This window comes from Peromyscus maniculatus, chromosome 14 (genome assembly GCF_049852395.1).
Source record: "Peromyscus maniculatus bairdii isolate BWxNUB_F1_BW_parent chromosome 14, HU_Pman_BW_mat_3.1, whole genome shotgun sequence".
NCBI lineage: Eukaryota > Metazoa > Chordata > Mammalia > Rodentia > Cricetidae > Peromyscus > Peromyscus maniculatus.
In genome coordinates, this window is record NC_134865.1 from 26,051,797 (window position 1) to 26,066,591 (window position 14,795).

Genomic DNA, 14,795 nt, shown 5'->3' on the forward strand with positions numbered 1-14,795 from the left:
GGTGGAAGGAGAGAACTGACTCCTCTAAGTTGTCCTCTGACTTCCACACCTGTGCCACGACACACTTGAAGCCACCTACATATCACACGTCACACACAGAGAGAAGGACAATAAATAAAAAATTAAAGTACTGCATGTACTAACAAACACTGCCCATTCTTTTCATCAAGCAGCTGGTTAATGACAAGTTATAAGAGCAATTTGTTACAGATGTCACAGTGTTTCCTGTGTTAGCCAGATGCAGAACAATGCCAAGTAACGTGTAGAAAACAAAGGACAAGGTCCTTCCCTCCAACAGAAAGCATCTACAGGAACTAAATAAAGTATTAAAGAGATTCACCTAGGCAGATCACTACAGTGACATTTAGGACAGGATAAAGTATAGAATAAAGAAAACTTGGCATTAGGGACACGCAGCGCCATCAGTGTCAACAGCATGTGACTGGACCGATCTGGATGAAAAGCAGGAAGGGTGTCCCCATGGGATGGACTATGTACAGGAGAAATAAAAGGCAGATCAAGTCAGATTTAGGTGTTTATTTCACTTTATTTTTATATTTTCCTTATTCCATGTATATAAGAAGTAGAAGAGAAAACAGAGAGTTTTCTGTTTGGGGGAAATTTTGACTCTTTTTCACTTGGGTGGTTAAATAGAAAATGAATGGACAATAGCATAAATGTGATTAAGAAATACTCAGGAGCTCAAAATGAAAAATTGATGAGTCTAATATATTATTTGGGCACTTAAATTTATGGCTGGGTGCATTCATTAGGCCAGAATTTGTCCAGGAGTGCATATGAATCTCCTCTGCACTCTGTTGCTTTAGGGTAGTATTTTTGAGACTTATGATTCATCTTCATGCGTGCCCTGGGGTCAAACTGCCTTTCATCTTAATAAATCTGAGAGAATTATTAAGCTAGAAATGTTTCACAGAAATATTACCTCAATAATTTGGCATTTGTCTGACTAATCACCCTGTTCAAACAGTGATCACAAACCAAAACAACAACAACAAAAAAATATGCCACAAAAATAGGAGAGAGAGTGCAGCTCCTTCACTGTGTGTTCAACTCTAACTTATCTGGCTCAGTTCTAATGATATTGTCTCATTCTTGATTCAAGAAATGCTCCCGGAGACAGTGGCAATACTATGCTCTAGTTCCCATCATTCTTGTCCTTGGTAAATACATTTTTTTAATTCATATGACTCTTCATTAAAAAAATCATTTTGGCCTGAATTACATACATTCTAGGTTCTTTGATTAATAAAAAAAAAATGGCCTTTTCTCATTTCTACAACCAGTTCTTCTCTTGGGGATGATTGATGGCATCCATTCTCTTCACATGGGGTCCCTGGAAAGCCATTTTTTTCCTTTTAAAATACATAACAGCTTTCAGGACAACAGAGCCAGTTATTAGCACTGCTATCACAGTCCCATGAATTTCAGAAGGCAGAGATTTCTCAACTAGCATTTCCTTATTCCTAAATTTACTCCTAGATTTACTTATATATTTATTTATGAATGGTGCTGGAGATCATCTGCTGTTTCTAATTTGGGTTTGTTTGTTTGTTTTCTGGACTACATTGAGAACTATTCTTCCTTCCTCAGTTCATCCAAAGTCATAAAGCCTGAATAGTTTCCTGCAACCTAAATATCACCATCCTTTGAACTCTCAGAGCATTTAGCTTCTATAACACACTACTTCAATACTACTCTATGCTTTCATGTCATGTCAATGTTCAGCACACACTTACACAGGTGAACAGTGGAACTGTGCATATATAACTAAGCAATGCAAGGAGCTTAAGGGCAAGTGCCACATCTGGCTGTTTGCATACCCAAACCTCTCCTTGTTTCCTCTGTAGTATATGAAAAGCAATCAATAATGTCCATTAATAAAGATGGCCTTGTGATAAGCATTAGATATAGGGTTCACATTTGAGGATTTTATTGGTGAAGTGCACATAACTTCACAATAAATTTTGATTTTTCTCTCAAAAATTATTTAAGTGTTGCTCTATGTGCAATGGCACTGCTGTCCCAAGGCCTTTAATCCCAGCACTCAGGAGGCAGAGGCAGGCGGATCTCTGTGAGTTCAAGGCCAGCCTGGTCTACAAAGTGAGTTCCAGGAAAGGCGCAAAGCTTCACGGAGAAACCCTGTCTCGAAAAACAAAAAAAAAAACCAAAACCAAAAACAGTTGAATAGAATAAACAGGTACATTATAATATAATAACTTGAAATCTACTCTCTGACAGAATCTGGGGATTGATCCAAGGAAGGAAAATTACAGCATCCAAGGGTTTGTTCTTAGGAAAATGAAAACGTCTATCAATTTATCATAAAGCTGCTCTTTGTATCCATCAAGAGCAAACGAGAAAACTCAGAGAGAAGAGATGGGGGGCAAGTTCTGCACAGGAAATACTTCTGGTCGAGGTAGACAGCAACTTTTCATGTAAGTTTGGTGTCTATTACTAGAATAGTCAAGCATGAACTAGGTAGTAATCAGAGTAGATCAAAGGGCTAGGGTGTATTTACATTTCCTACTTTATGGCAAAATTCTCATATCTTATAGCATGTGTAACAGTTGAATAATTTACCATTTCACATGCCAAATCAACATGAATTCTGTTTTCTGTTAATGCATGGTTGTAGCTGTATTTTCTTTTTTAAAAAAGGGAAATGAAATATTACATAGTGAAGAAATGTTTTACAGGATACTTGGAACTTAGATTTATTTTCCAGGTCATTGGAATCATTTAAATGTGGTAGTTTTGTCTGGTTACATTTGTCAATTTTCTTCTTCTTCTTTTTTTTTTTTTTTTTTTTTTTTTTTTTTTTTTTTTTTTTTTTTTTGCCTTGGGGAACAAAGCTGTTTAGGAACATCCATTTGCTCTTACTACATACTATCTGTGCTTTCTGACTAAATAAATAAATAAAAATAGAAATTTCTCAAAATCTTTTCCCCATGCTTCTTTAGGTTAGACAATCTTCTGCTTTTTATTCTGTCCTTTTAGAACATGTTCCTGTGGCCTTCCTTTCCCTAGGCTAACAGCTCTGTCAGCAGGCTTTTTGTTCAGTACAGTATCAAAAGCTTTGCAGAAAAATTGATTAATCATGTTCACTGCTTCCCCTTGTGTGGCCCATCAGTTCCTACGGAATTTATGTAAACCATGAAGATGCCTGTCTGTTCTCAATAAGAACTCCACATGTGCAGTTACATTGGTACATTCTGTTTCAAGCATTTCACCTAGAAAAGGCTCTCTGAAAACCTATGGTTACTTTTACCAGATGTACCCCCTGTTAACTGTGTTGCTATGATAGAAGCATATTCCTCGTACCCTGAGTTCCAGAGAGAGACTTATGCAAGTGTCATGGGGTTTCTTTTGCTGTCATGAAACAACATGACCAAGAGGAATTTTGGGAGGAAAAGGTTCATTCAGCTTACACTTCCGTATCTTAGTCCATCACTGAAGGAAGTCAGGATAGGAATTCAAACATGGTGGGAACCTGGAGTTAGGAGCTAATGCTGAGGCCATGGAGGAGTGCTGCTTACTGGTTTGCTCAGCTTGGTTTCTTATAAATCCCAGGACCACCAGCCCAGGGCCGGCACCACTCATAATGGGCTGGGCCCTCTCACATCAATCACAAATTAAGAAAAATGCCCTCCAGGCTTGACCACAGCCCAGTCGTATGGAGGCATTTTCTCAATTGTGGCTCCTGCCTCTCAGATGACTCTAGCTTGTGTCAAGTTGACATAAAATTAGCCAGCACAGCAAGTAAACACCACAGGAATAAGTCAACACCTTATGTTCCTTTCCATGTCCACACGAGTTCTTGTGAGACAGAAAATGGACACAGTGAAGTCTTTTAAAATAGTGAACTTTAGATTCATGTTATCAAATAACACAAGTTGTGTGGTCTATGAACTTCCAAAGTAAAATTTTAGATAGGCTTACACTGATGTTTCCAGGTGGAATAAAGTCTTCTCTTAAACTTCAAAATCAAAATACCATTCTTCACCATTAATTTCATACCAAGACCTAAGTGAGGTACATTTTGATGACTGTCACTCTCTATAAAGGTTTCACACAGTAATATTGTACACAAATTCACTCTTGCTCAGGGTGAATTTCTTTGCTTTGCTCTCCGCAGTGCTAAAGCAGTCTTTCTGCGTAGTGTGGATAATCCCTCTGTTAAAATATCATCCAGTTGGAGACTATTATCCCAGAGAACCATTTCTTACATGCCCTGTTCCTCTTTCACTCATGTTCAAACGTGGTGCTTTGATCCTCTTATCACCTTTGCTAAATGGCCAGAAAGTACTTGAAGTAGCAATAGCATCCTCATGTCTTAATGAATAAGGGAATCATTCCAAACAAATGAAATAAATTCTGATTTATCTTTTTACAAGCTATTAACTGGGCAGGACCAGTAATTTTGGAAACACCGTGAGGAAAGATGTGATTTAATGAGGATTCAGAATACAGTAAAAAAAAATTTCTCAATCCTAAGGGAATAGATTGGCAATAGAATTGCCCTGGCTGGGCCCATGGAGCCCTGCCCAAGGAAGAGTGAGTTTCCAATGAAGACACAGGCCTATTTACACATCTTTCTTACCATTCCAGTACAAATATCTCCCAATAACTATTTCCAATATTTCTCTATATAAAAAGTTTGAAAGGAACAAAAATGAAACTCAGGGCAGTGGTACCAGAGGACAGGTAAACGCCACCAGGTGCTTGATGAACTTCAAGGTGTATGGACTACCTACTAGATTATAGGGAAGAGCACCCTCATAAGAGGAAAATGTTCCTGCAGAAACAAAAGACAAAACATGCTAGATCCGCAGTTTAATTTGCAAAGGCCCTGGTGTGATATAAACACACAGAAGACCCATGTGCAAATGAGCCCGTGTAAGTGAGGCAGCAGCAGGTGAGGAGGCTCATGGACACACCTCAGCTGCAGGGGCAGCTTAAGGAGGCTTCCTAGGAACACATTAATCAACACATTCAAGGAATGCATTAATCAACGCGGCTATGAAGGCTGCCATGCCCCTTTGTTTAACTGCACCGTGTTAAATAGCAGAGAGCATCAATCTGAATGTGAATTTCCACCCTGCTGCAGCAAACAAAACCCTTCTCAACATTGGCTCTATGCACCATATCCTACTCCTCTCTCTGAATAGAAAGCATTCTCTCCTGTGTTTCTAGGAGTTTATGGACTTGCTTGCCACAACAGTCGACCAGAAACAAAGACTCTTTATAGAACGGCTTAGTTTGACAAAAGCTGTAGAACAGTCTTCTGCAGATATGAAAACTTGAATCCATCCAAAGGATGTTTTTTCTTTGCCTTACAAAATGAATGCTGTCACGAAAGGCAAAATAAAGGAAAGCCAAGCAAAGGAAAACAAAATGAATGGGGGTGGGGAAAGCATCTATTTGTGTATGCAGTCAGTTGTGACAGCAACATACTGTATTACCAGCAGGGGCCTAGACCTGGTCTCCTGCTCCACACTGGGCTTCATTTTCCTCCTGGGTAGTTCCCTAGATAACCCTCCTGTCAGGATTCAACTCCCCGCAAAAGCAGCCAGGGATGAAATGTCCAGATGCTGAAATGGAGGGGCATGATAACACCCTCCCAGCACCTAGGCACACATGTCTTTGTGCCTTGAGTACACACAGTCCTGAACACAGGAGGTTTGAAGCATCCCTGCCAGGCATCTCATACCTCACAATTCTTAAAGTTCACTAAAGGGCGGTTTGTGATGTGTGAATAAGGGGTACCATTTGTTATTATAATTTGGAATAAAATGCCTTGTATAGGTTAAATTATTTTAATAGAGCTCACATTTGCTGAGAATGAGGGCCACAGGAGGGTGGCTTCCCTCAGTATGGTATACTTCTGTGGTCATTAAAATGTCTTTCAGGTCACTAAAGCATCCTGCAAAGCATGGCCCACTGAGGTAGCCATATCCCATCACCAGCTCTAATTCTGGCGACCCTATGAAACACTGAAAAGCTGTAAGTCAGAAGTGCAGCAGGATAAACAATCTGATCCAGTTGGTGTCCTCCATGAGTTCTTTGCAAAGGTCACTGCATCAGCCGTGTGGTGCTTAAATGCTAAGCTGTTGGACATTTCCAGCACTGGAGTGAGTCAGGCAAGCATCTCCTTCCAGTGTCAAAGCAGGTATTGCTCCCTATTGGACTACAGTGGGAAGAGAGCTAGGGATGCATGCAAGTTGCAGGATTTCTTACCGAATACTAACAGTGATTGTTATTGCTACAAAACCGTAATTCCATCTTTCTCCTCCTTCTGTCACCATGTGCCCAGCTAGCTCCCAAGGCAAATGTTGGTTTCTTTCTTGAGACACCACCCAAATGGACTTTCTGAGCTTTCAGAAATAGTTACAAGATGGATCAGGCAGAAGTAATGGAGGAGGAGGAGGAAAAGCTGTCCATAGGAAAAATCGTGAGTCCCTCAAGAAACATGAAGACAGAAGGAAGGGGGCAGAAGTAATGCAATTAATAAAGGCATCTCAGTTACTGATACCACTCCAGAGATAAGTCTCAGGAAATGTAGAATTCAGCCTCCCTATAGATGCACTGCATGTGGAATTTAATATAATTCCATATAACTTCAAGACACACGGCATTGCTTAGACTTCACACATAAATGAACAAAGGGGATAATGGGGAGGGAGGTTTAAGTGGGGAGGGAGATGGTAGGGTAGGGCAAGGAGAGATTTGGGACATGAATAAAAAATAGTGAGGGCATTTGTAAAAGCCGCATGGAAAGTACCATTTTCTAAGATTCCTAAAAAGCATCTTATAAAAGGCTTTAATTGGATGGGGCTAGAAAGATGGCACAATGGATAAGTGCACTTGTTCTTGCAGAGGACCTGGGCCCACTTTCCAGCACTCACAACCGTCAGTAACTCCAATGCCAGGGACCTTCTGACCTCCATGGTCACCAGACATGCATGTGTGTACAGGAAAAACACTCATGCACATACAATAAATAAAGTTTAGTTGAAATAAAGCTCCTCCTAGAAGCCATAGGTTGTCAACTAGAAAGCTCAGTGCCAGGTGTTAGATATCTCCCCTCTAGTTGTTGGTCACAATTGTCCCAAGACCCTCTAACACAACACAGATGGTTGACATTGCTTGGTGGCCTATAGAACTGGATAGTTGACACTATTGCTGAAGACAGCAAACCTTTGGTCCCAGGGCATGAAAAATCAGTTGGACTAAGCAAGGAATTCCTCCCCTGTGGCTAGCTTTCATAGTACTAGAAGGTACTATATGGCTGCTATGGAGAAAAACTATCATTCTTACCCAGCCTGAAACTCTATGAGCTAAAGTAACAACCTGTGTGGCAACATATGACCACTTAGCATAATAGTAGCATAAATGTTATAGAAGTAATCAATAACTTTTTATTGTATTTAAGGGCTATTTCACAGGATGAAAGTATCTCACCAGTACTGTAAAATCTGCTGCCAAGATAATAATAATAATAAAATAACAACAATAATGGAGCTTATAGGTCCTAGAGGTGAGCCTACTACTATTAGTTTGCTAAATAGACATAGTATCAAACTACCTGCTAAATTCATATTTCTATAGCTATACAGCAGTGCAGTTCTCAAACCATACCCAGAGAAGTTTCTCAGTGCAGTGTGTGTGTGTGTGTGTGTGTGTGTGTGTGTGTGTGTGTGTGTGTAACAAAAGCTGGGCAATACACGGGATGTAAGAACAGAACATTACTCAATGTATTATTGGACTTCCAAGGAACGCTGCCTGTGGGTGAGTAATTCATCTGGGAAAAGCTTGCTGTGACCACCATAGAGGGTCAGTGCATGTAGCAATGCCTAAGAGATGCTGTCACTTAGTTGGTATCTGGATATTGTCTTCCCGATACATCTGGGTAAAGAGAGAGTTAGAGTTAGCAACTACAACAAAAGGGTATTCTTATTTTCTCCATGTCTAAACATCAAATAAACTCAACTGAATAAAATAATAAATTTATATCCTTGTCTTGGCTTTTGCAAATTCTAGGACTCCCAGGATAACTGAATTATTCATAAGCTTTCCATTTCCAGGTTGAGGGGAGGGGCAGGCATATAGTCTTTCTGTAGACACTTTGTGTCTCCTGGTTTTGACTAGTATCTAATAACATGAGATGAACTTCTGAGCCTTAGAAAGATCCCTTCTCTGTTAGATAGTATGAAACGTATGTTCCTGTTTAGGTTTTCCAGTGAAATACTTGTTTCTATTTACAAATCAACTGAATTATAAAATCATATATTCCTGTCAGTTCTATTACCTATTGAAACTATGATTACCATTCTAAGATAAATGAACAACCCAATCCCACAAGTCCAGGCAAAATAACAGCATTCAAGTCATTAACAATCAAACAGGTCCAATAGCCTTTCAGACTGCTAGAATTTTTCCCTTTTTCACAATCTGCCAAGTGTGGACATGCTTCAGATGCAGTAATATAGCCATGGTGGAAACCAGTTTAATGATGTGATGGCAGATATGCCCCTACTCCTCACATTGGCACATTAAAGACACTCCAAATTAAGGAAACTTGGGCGTCACTTTCAAATAAGACAGGAATGTAGACTTTCCACGAGAACACTTACACATCATGGTAAATGATAAATGCTGTTTATCATATCCAACATGGGACAGGAAGAGACAAGTACCACTTCTCTGAGAAGGATCTGGGATGGATGTTGGCTTCCCAAACAGCACACAGCCCTGGCACCTCAAATCTTTTAGGCGCCACAATGCACTAACAACTGTGGGAAATTCAACTGAAAACTAAGTTGCTATAGTTAGTTTTCTACTGCTCACCCTCCTCACCCCCACAACTTTCTTAGTCTAATGTCAGAGGCCAATGGCTGAATAGCCTGGGGACATTCGGAATACAAGCATGCTTTAGAATTTTGAGACGTTTCAGTGCGTCTTTGTGAAGCAAGGGACAAAAATTAGGAAGATTCTCAGTGTTCAGTTTTGGCCAGATGAGTCTATTCACAAAGACAAAATGAGATATTTCAGAAGCTCTAACAGCCTGCCAAGTGAAAGTTCTCATTAGTCACTTAAAAGGCTAGCCAAACAGATCAGCAAGTATGTACTAAGAAAGGTGCAATGCAGTCTTTTCACTTCCTTCTCTAAAAGACAAGAGATTCTGAAAGCCAACCATCTTTTTGAACAACATCAATGAGAAAGTACCATATCCTGCCTGCCAGGAAAATTCCCTTAGAGCCACCCCACAATGCCTTACTAAATGGGAAAGCACTCAGGTTGTGTCCTATCACTGCCTCCTTCAAGTACAACTTCAAGTGATCCTCGGGGTCACTTGGCTTACCTTGCCTTCTGGTATACCGCCCCCCCCCCCCCCCGCACTAGAAACTACAACCTAAAAGTAAGCACTTGACTTGCTACCTTATGCCCCTCATAGCAAACATGCCACAAACTGTCTACAGAAGTCTTGCTGTTATCACAAGCAGTATGCATTTCTAGCCTACTGAAATGGAGGGTTTCTGACAGGGTTTTAGAATACCATAAGAATCCATCATATGAAATCAGTTTCTAGACAGCACAGTGATAGCAAATACAGCCAGAGGCATGAATCATTTCCTCTTAATTACAAAAATGACATCTCAGCAGATCAACTTTTCTCAAGAACAATGGACAAAACATGATGGAAGGATTTTACTACCTCAAAATCTTGCAGGCCATCTTCTTTTCTTAATTAAAATCCATGAGAATTCATTTGTTTAATGAAACCTATGAAGTACAGAACCAGGCATCTGAACAATGGGCCCTTACAGTTCTTGAAGAGAGCTCTTGTTGGTTGAGATCTAGCTCTCTGAACTATGTTCCAGATTTCTGTTTAAGATATTTTTCACCCAGTGCAGTACTACAATAGATGGCCTTTCAGAAGGCATCACAGACCCAGCAGGGTCTGTCCTGGAGTGAATAATCCTACATGACTCAAGTGGAGTGGGATGGGCAGTGGGAAGAGTGGGAAACAAGGGTTTGGGAAAGGATTTACAAGACAGGAAACACGTTTCAAAGTCATATTTAAGTTTTTGGGACTAATATTTTTATTGTTCGGAGATACCAGAAAAACAGGATGCCATATTTTCAGGTTTTTGATATATGATCAGATCCAATAGAAATGATTTTCTTATTAATAGCACCCTATAATTTTTAACCTTTAGTTCCTTTGGGGATTTTTTTTTTTAATCAACAGTGCTATTTTCTGTGCTTAATGAGTCATGATTGAGTAAAGCCAACCATTACTCCCGTACAATGAATAGACAGCAAGGCTGGCTTTCTTCTGTGTGTATTTGATCCATCTTCTTTGGCAAGCAAGATGATAAATGTCTCTGCATTTGTAGTCTTCCTTCCTGTCTTTTATCATGCTCTCGGATGAAAAGTATTAAACATGACACTAATGCTGCAAATCACATATTTTACAGTATAATTCCCTTTAAAAATTTAAATAGTATAAAAATGCAGATCCTACCTTTGAAGCAAGTCTTCTTACTTGAAGAAGTGGTATTCTTTTTAATTCTTTTAAGTCAAAGGTTGTCTTAGCATTGCTCTGTGAAGTGAAGAGTGGAGGAAAATGTTAACAGGACATTGGTTGCCATCAATCATAGTAAATTGTCAATAAGTTAACAGAGTCCCTGATGAGACACACAATTGCAGAGATCCCTGCAAGAATCACAAGTTATGAATACATTTGCCAAAACATCTCTCTGCTGGTTTCCACCAAAAGTGACACCAGAGAGGTGACTAGGGTGATTATGCCTCCCATTAAAGAATTCTAACCTGAGATTCAGTCTGACCTATTTCCAGTTTGGAGAAAGAGGGTTGTTTGGACAGATAGGCAGAAATAGAGACAGGCATACATACACACACGAACATACATATGGGATGGGCAAACACTTTTTGACTGTGAGCTTATGCTTGGTACTTAGGCTTTCTATTTAGGAACCTAGGAATTCTTTTACCTATATTTGTAGGCCCTACTTCTCAATGAAGATCATCAAGAGCTGATGAGAACACTTAGAATCTAAGGAGAAAATCCCACCTGCACCAATGCCAAAGCTCAGTCACAGGCAGCCCCCGACTCTCCAATCCACAACTCCTCTCCTCTGCAAACTTCAGCATTCCCTAAGCAAATATTCCCAAGAAGAGTTACCCAAGAAAAGACACCCTGGGTGAGACGCACAGCAATCACACTGAACACATCACAACTCATCCTTCAGTCAAGCAATTCAATGCCACCCAAGGTTTTCTAAGGGAGCATTTGTATCTTTTTGGACTTGGTATTTTTGAAAACAGAACTCACACTATCAACCACTGAAAACATCTTTCAGAGAAGAAACACAAGAATCAATTCAGCTACCCTGGGCTGCATTCAAATGTTAGGACACTATGAACCACAAAAAAATTACTCCAGAAATCAAGTAAAAAAGCATGTAGTGAGTTCAACTGCTTCAGTTTATGCATGGGTTGTGAAATTTTATGCCTTAAATAAAAAAATTTGTTATCTCAATTACATGTAAAGCTATCTTGATCCTCCTTGCATCTAATGAATTATTATCTTATCAGAACAAAAACCTTAGACCTTAGTGTTCTCAAAATCAGTGATTCTCGAAATTAAAATCAGTTTTAAAGTAATAAAGGTTTTCTTTTCTTAACATTTGATTACTACTTTAGAAAGAAAAAACCTCTAAATGTGTTTATAAAAATTGGAAGCTATGGGGCTGGAGAGATGGCTCAGAGGTTAAGAGCACCGACTGCTCTTCCAGAGGTCCTGAGTTCAATTCCCAGCACCCACATGGTGGCTCACAACCATCTGTAATGAAATCTGGCACCCTCTTCTGTATACATAATAAATAAATAAACCTTTAAAAAAAAAAAAGCATGAACAGTAAGCACATGCTTTAACAAAAAAAAAATTGGAAGCTATATCTACAGTAACAGTTCAACAGATGTGGTTGAGGAGTTAATATGTATATGTTGCAATAAATATATATCAAATAATAAACTAAATAAAAATAAAACATAAATAAGACACTCCTACTAGGAATTTCAGTTTACAAGCCGATGGGGCTATAGCGTGAAATATCAGAAGCCACTATAAAATACAGTATTATAGACCATTGTGAGCCTTCAGAAAAAAGCATATTTAATTCTACAAGGAAGCTCTAAGATGGCTTCCCGCAAGAGGATCACTGACTAGAACCTTAAAGAAGGGTCAGAAAAGCATTCTGGGTAGAGAGACCATCAGGTATAAAGTAAATAGAAAGGACAAAGTGTGGAGAGTCCACCAACAGAGCAGTGAAAGCTCAGGCACCGTAGAGGGGACAGTGAGGGGGTTGCTATATATACTATTAAAGCCAAAACACAGAACACCGTGAGCACTGCCAGCCCGGGAGTCTGAACGGTGACTGTGTACCCTGAGAACATGTTGTGTCCCTGAAGGTTTTAGATGAGAGGAAAGAAATTGTGTTATTTGCGTGGGGAACTGAAGCATGGTAGGAAGCAGAAAAGGAAGTCAACTAAGAGGTGTTATAGTAACCAGCATCCAAGATGTCAGCCTTCTTCCCAAGTACCCCCAGCTAGCGCACAACTGAATACTTCTTGAGATGATATGAGATATGCAGGTGGAAATAGTTTAACATGAAGAACATGTGCTACTATTTCACACATTTTAATTTATCAATGAAATAATTTGTTATTGTTAATTTGTCCAACTCTGTGAGTGCCCCTTTCCAGGTGTAGTTTTGTTAGGTCAGTATCTAGATGCAGTCTCCTTTCCCTCTTTTCTACCTCTGCTCTCATTCCTTCTTTCTATCACCCTTCTCCCTAGAGCATCTCAGCTCTGTGCTTCTGCCCTGCCCAGGACTTCAGATGAGTAGGTCCACCCAGGGTAGTACTTGGCACTAGGGACTTGGGTCCTTTTCTTTTAATTGATACGTGGTCTAGACCAGTCTTCCCCTCTACATGGGAGTGTTGATGTGTGACCTTGGTGTAAGCTTAACAGAATCATACCTGCCAGACGGAGCACTTTGCTTCCATGTCATTCAAACAAATCTCATTCACAGGAAAGGGGTTCATCATCTTTTCCAGATTAGAGTGACGGCACTCGGCTCTGGGATGAGATACCAAAGCCTTGGCTAATAATACATTTTACTTTGTCATGCTTTACCAGTAACCTCACTATAAATATACTTTGGGGGGATCTCATGGGCTGAGCATAATATAAGAATTCTTGGGTATTTAGGGTAAAAAACACAATAATTCTTCATTCCCAAGTTATCATGTCTGAGTAGGAAATTATGAAACTTGGTGGGTAGTGGTCATGAGGTCATTCTGCTGTGGAATAACCCTTTTGTGCACTATAAAGATTTGTCACTTGAATTGGTTTAATAAAAAGCTGACGGGCCAGTAGCCAGACAGGAAGTATAGGTGGGACAACAAAACTAGGAGGATGCTGGGAGAAAGAAGGGCAGAGTCTGAAGTTGCCAGCAGACTCAAAGAGAAAGCAAGATGGCCATGTTGTACTGAGAAAAGGTACCAAGCCATGTGGCAAAGCACAAATAAGAAATGTGAGTTAACATAAATGTAAGAATTAGCTAGTAACAAGCCTGAGCTTTTGTCTGAGCATTTATAATTAATATTAAGCCTCTGTATGTTTATTTGGGAGCTGCTAATGGGACAGAAACTTCTGCCTACATAGTTCTTTCTTTAAAATCTCAGAAACAAATTCATGCATATGATAACAATCAATAGAAACAGAAAGTTTGCAGTTGGCTGATGTCTCTTTCTGAAGATCTTTACCCCAACTTTTTGCTTCCCCCATTGTGTTTAAAGCACCTATACCACATTGCCTTGAAAGCATTCCTTAAAACCCAAACTTAGACAGCTATGGGATGTAGCTAAAAATTGGGGCATTAGCAATGAAAAACATGTCAATGAAATTATGGTAATTTTTATTTTAGATGTGCCACTCAACATCTAATGAGATGTTATTATGGCCCAGACTCAGGCCATATAACAAGCTATAAATAAATTCTATCTGATAATCATATCTCTTTGATACAGAGGCAAAAATTCAGGAACAGAGAGACTAAGTAAGAGCACTAATCTCATAGCTGATCAGCAATACAACTAGAATATAAAATACCTTCTCCCTGATCCCCAAACTTGTGGGTTTTTTTTTTCTGTTTCACCTGTAGTATTTGAGACAAGACAAGGTTAAACTTAGGAAGTGTGACCACAATTTTGGAAGAGAACATCAGAGGAGTTAGTTGATGCAGGATTATAATCCCAACATTTGGAAGGTTGAGGTAGGAGTTTTCAGAGCATGGTAAAACCAAGATAGTATTAGAGGCAGTCAAGGAAGAGGGGTAAACTAGGTCAAAATCTTCAGGAAGGATTAATATATGTCTATGCTCTGGCTGTCAGGGAGAAGGACACAGCCCTGTCTGGGAGCTCTTCGTGGATTCATGCCACCACTGTGGACTAGGGTTGAATCTCCACAGATCCTATCACAAAGTCTTTCTTGGCTTTCCTGACAAGTTGACTTTATGACAGACATTTCACAAAATTATGAAAATACTGCAGAATAGGGTAGGGAAGAAAATATCTTTGAGTAGAGATTTTAGGTGAAATGAGAAAGGATTGAGATAATTTTGATAACATGTCAATTGTTATTTAAACATAATTCAGTCGAGGCAAGACACTCTGACAAAAGC

At 39.5% G+C, this 14,795-nt stretch overlaps 1 protein-coding gene across 37 annotated transcripts in view; it reads right to left on the bottom strand.

Moving 5' to 3' along the window:
• Nrcam (neuronal cell adhesion molecule) overlaps positions 1–14,795 on the bottom strand; it is a 288,129-nt gene that overhangs the window by 130,415 nt on the left and 142,919 nt on the right. For all 37 annotated transcript variants that reach the window (XM_042260672.2, XM_016007847.3, XM_042260673.2 and 34 more), the window contains exon 3: positions 10,550–10,627. The gene's annotated coding sequence lies outside the window, so the exon portion shown is untranslated. The remainder of the gene's footprint in view (positions 1–10,549; positions 10,628–14,795) is intronic.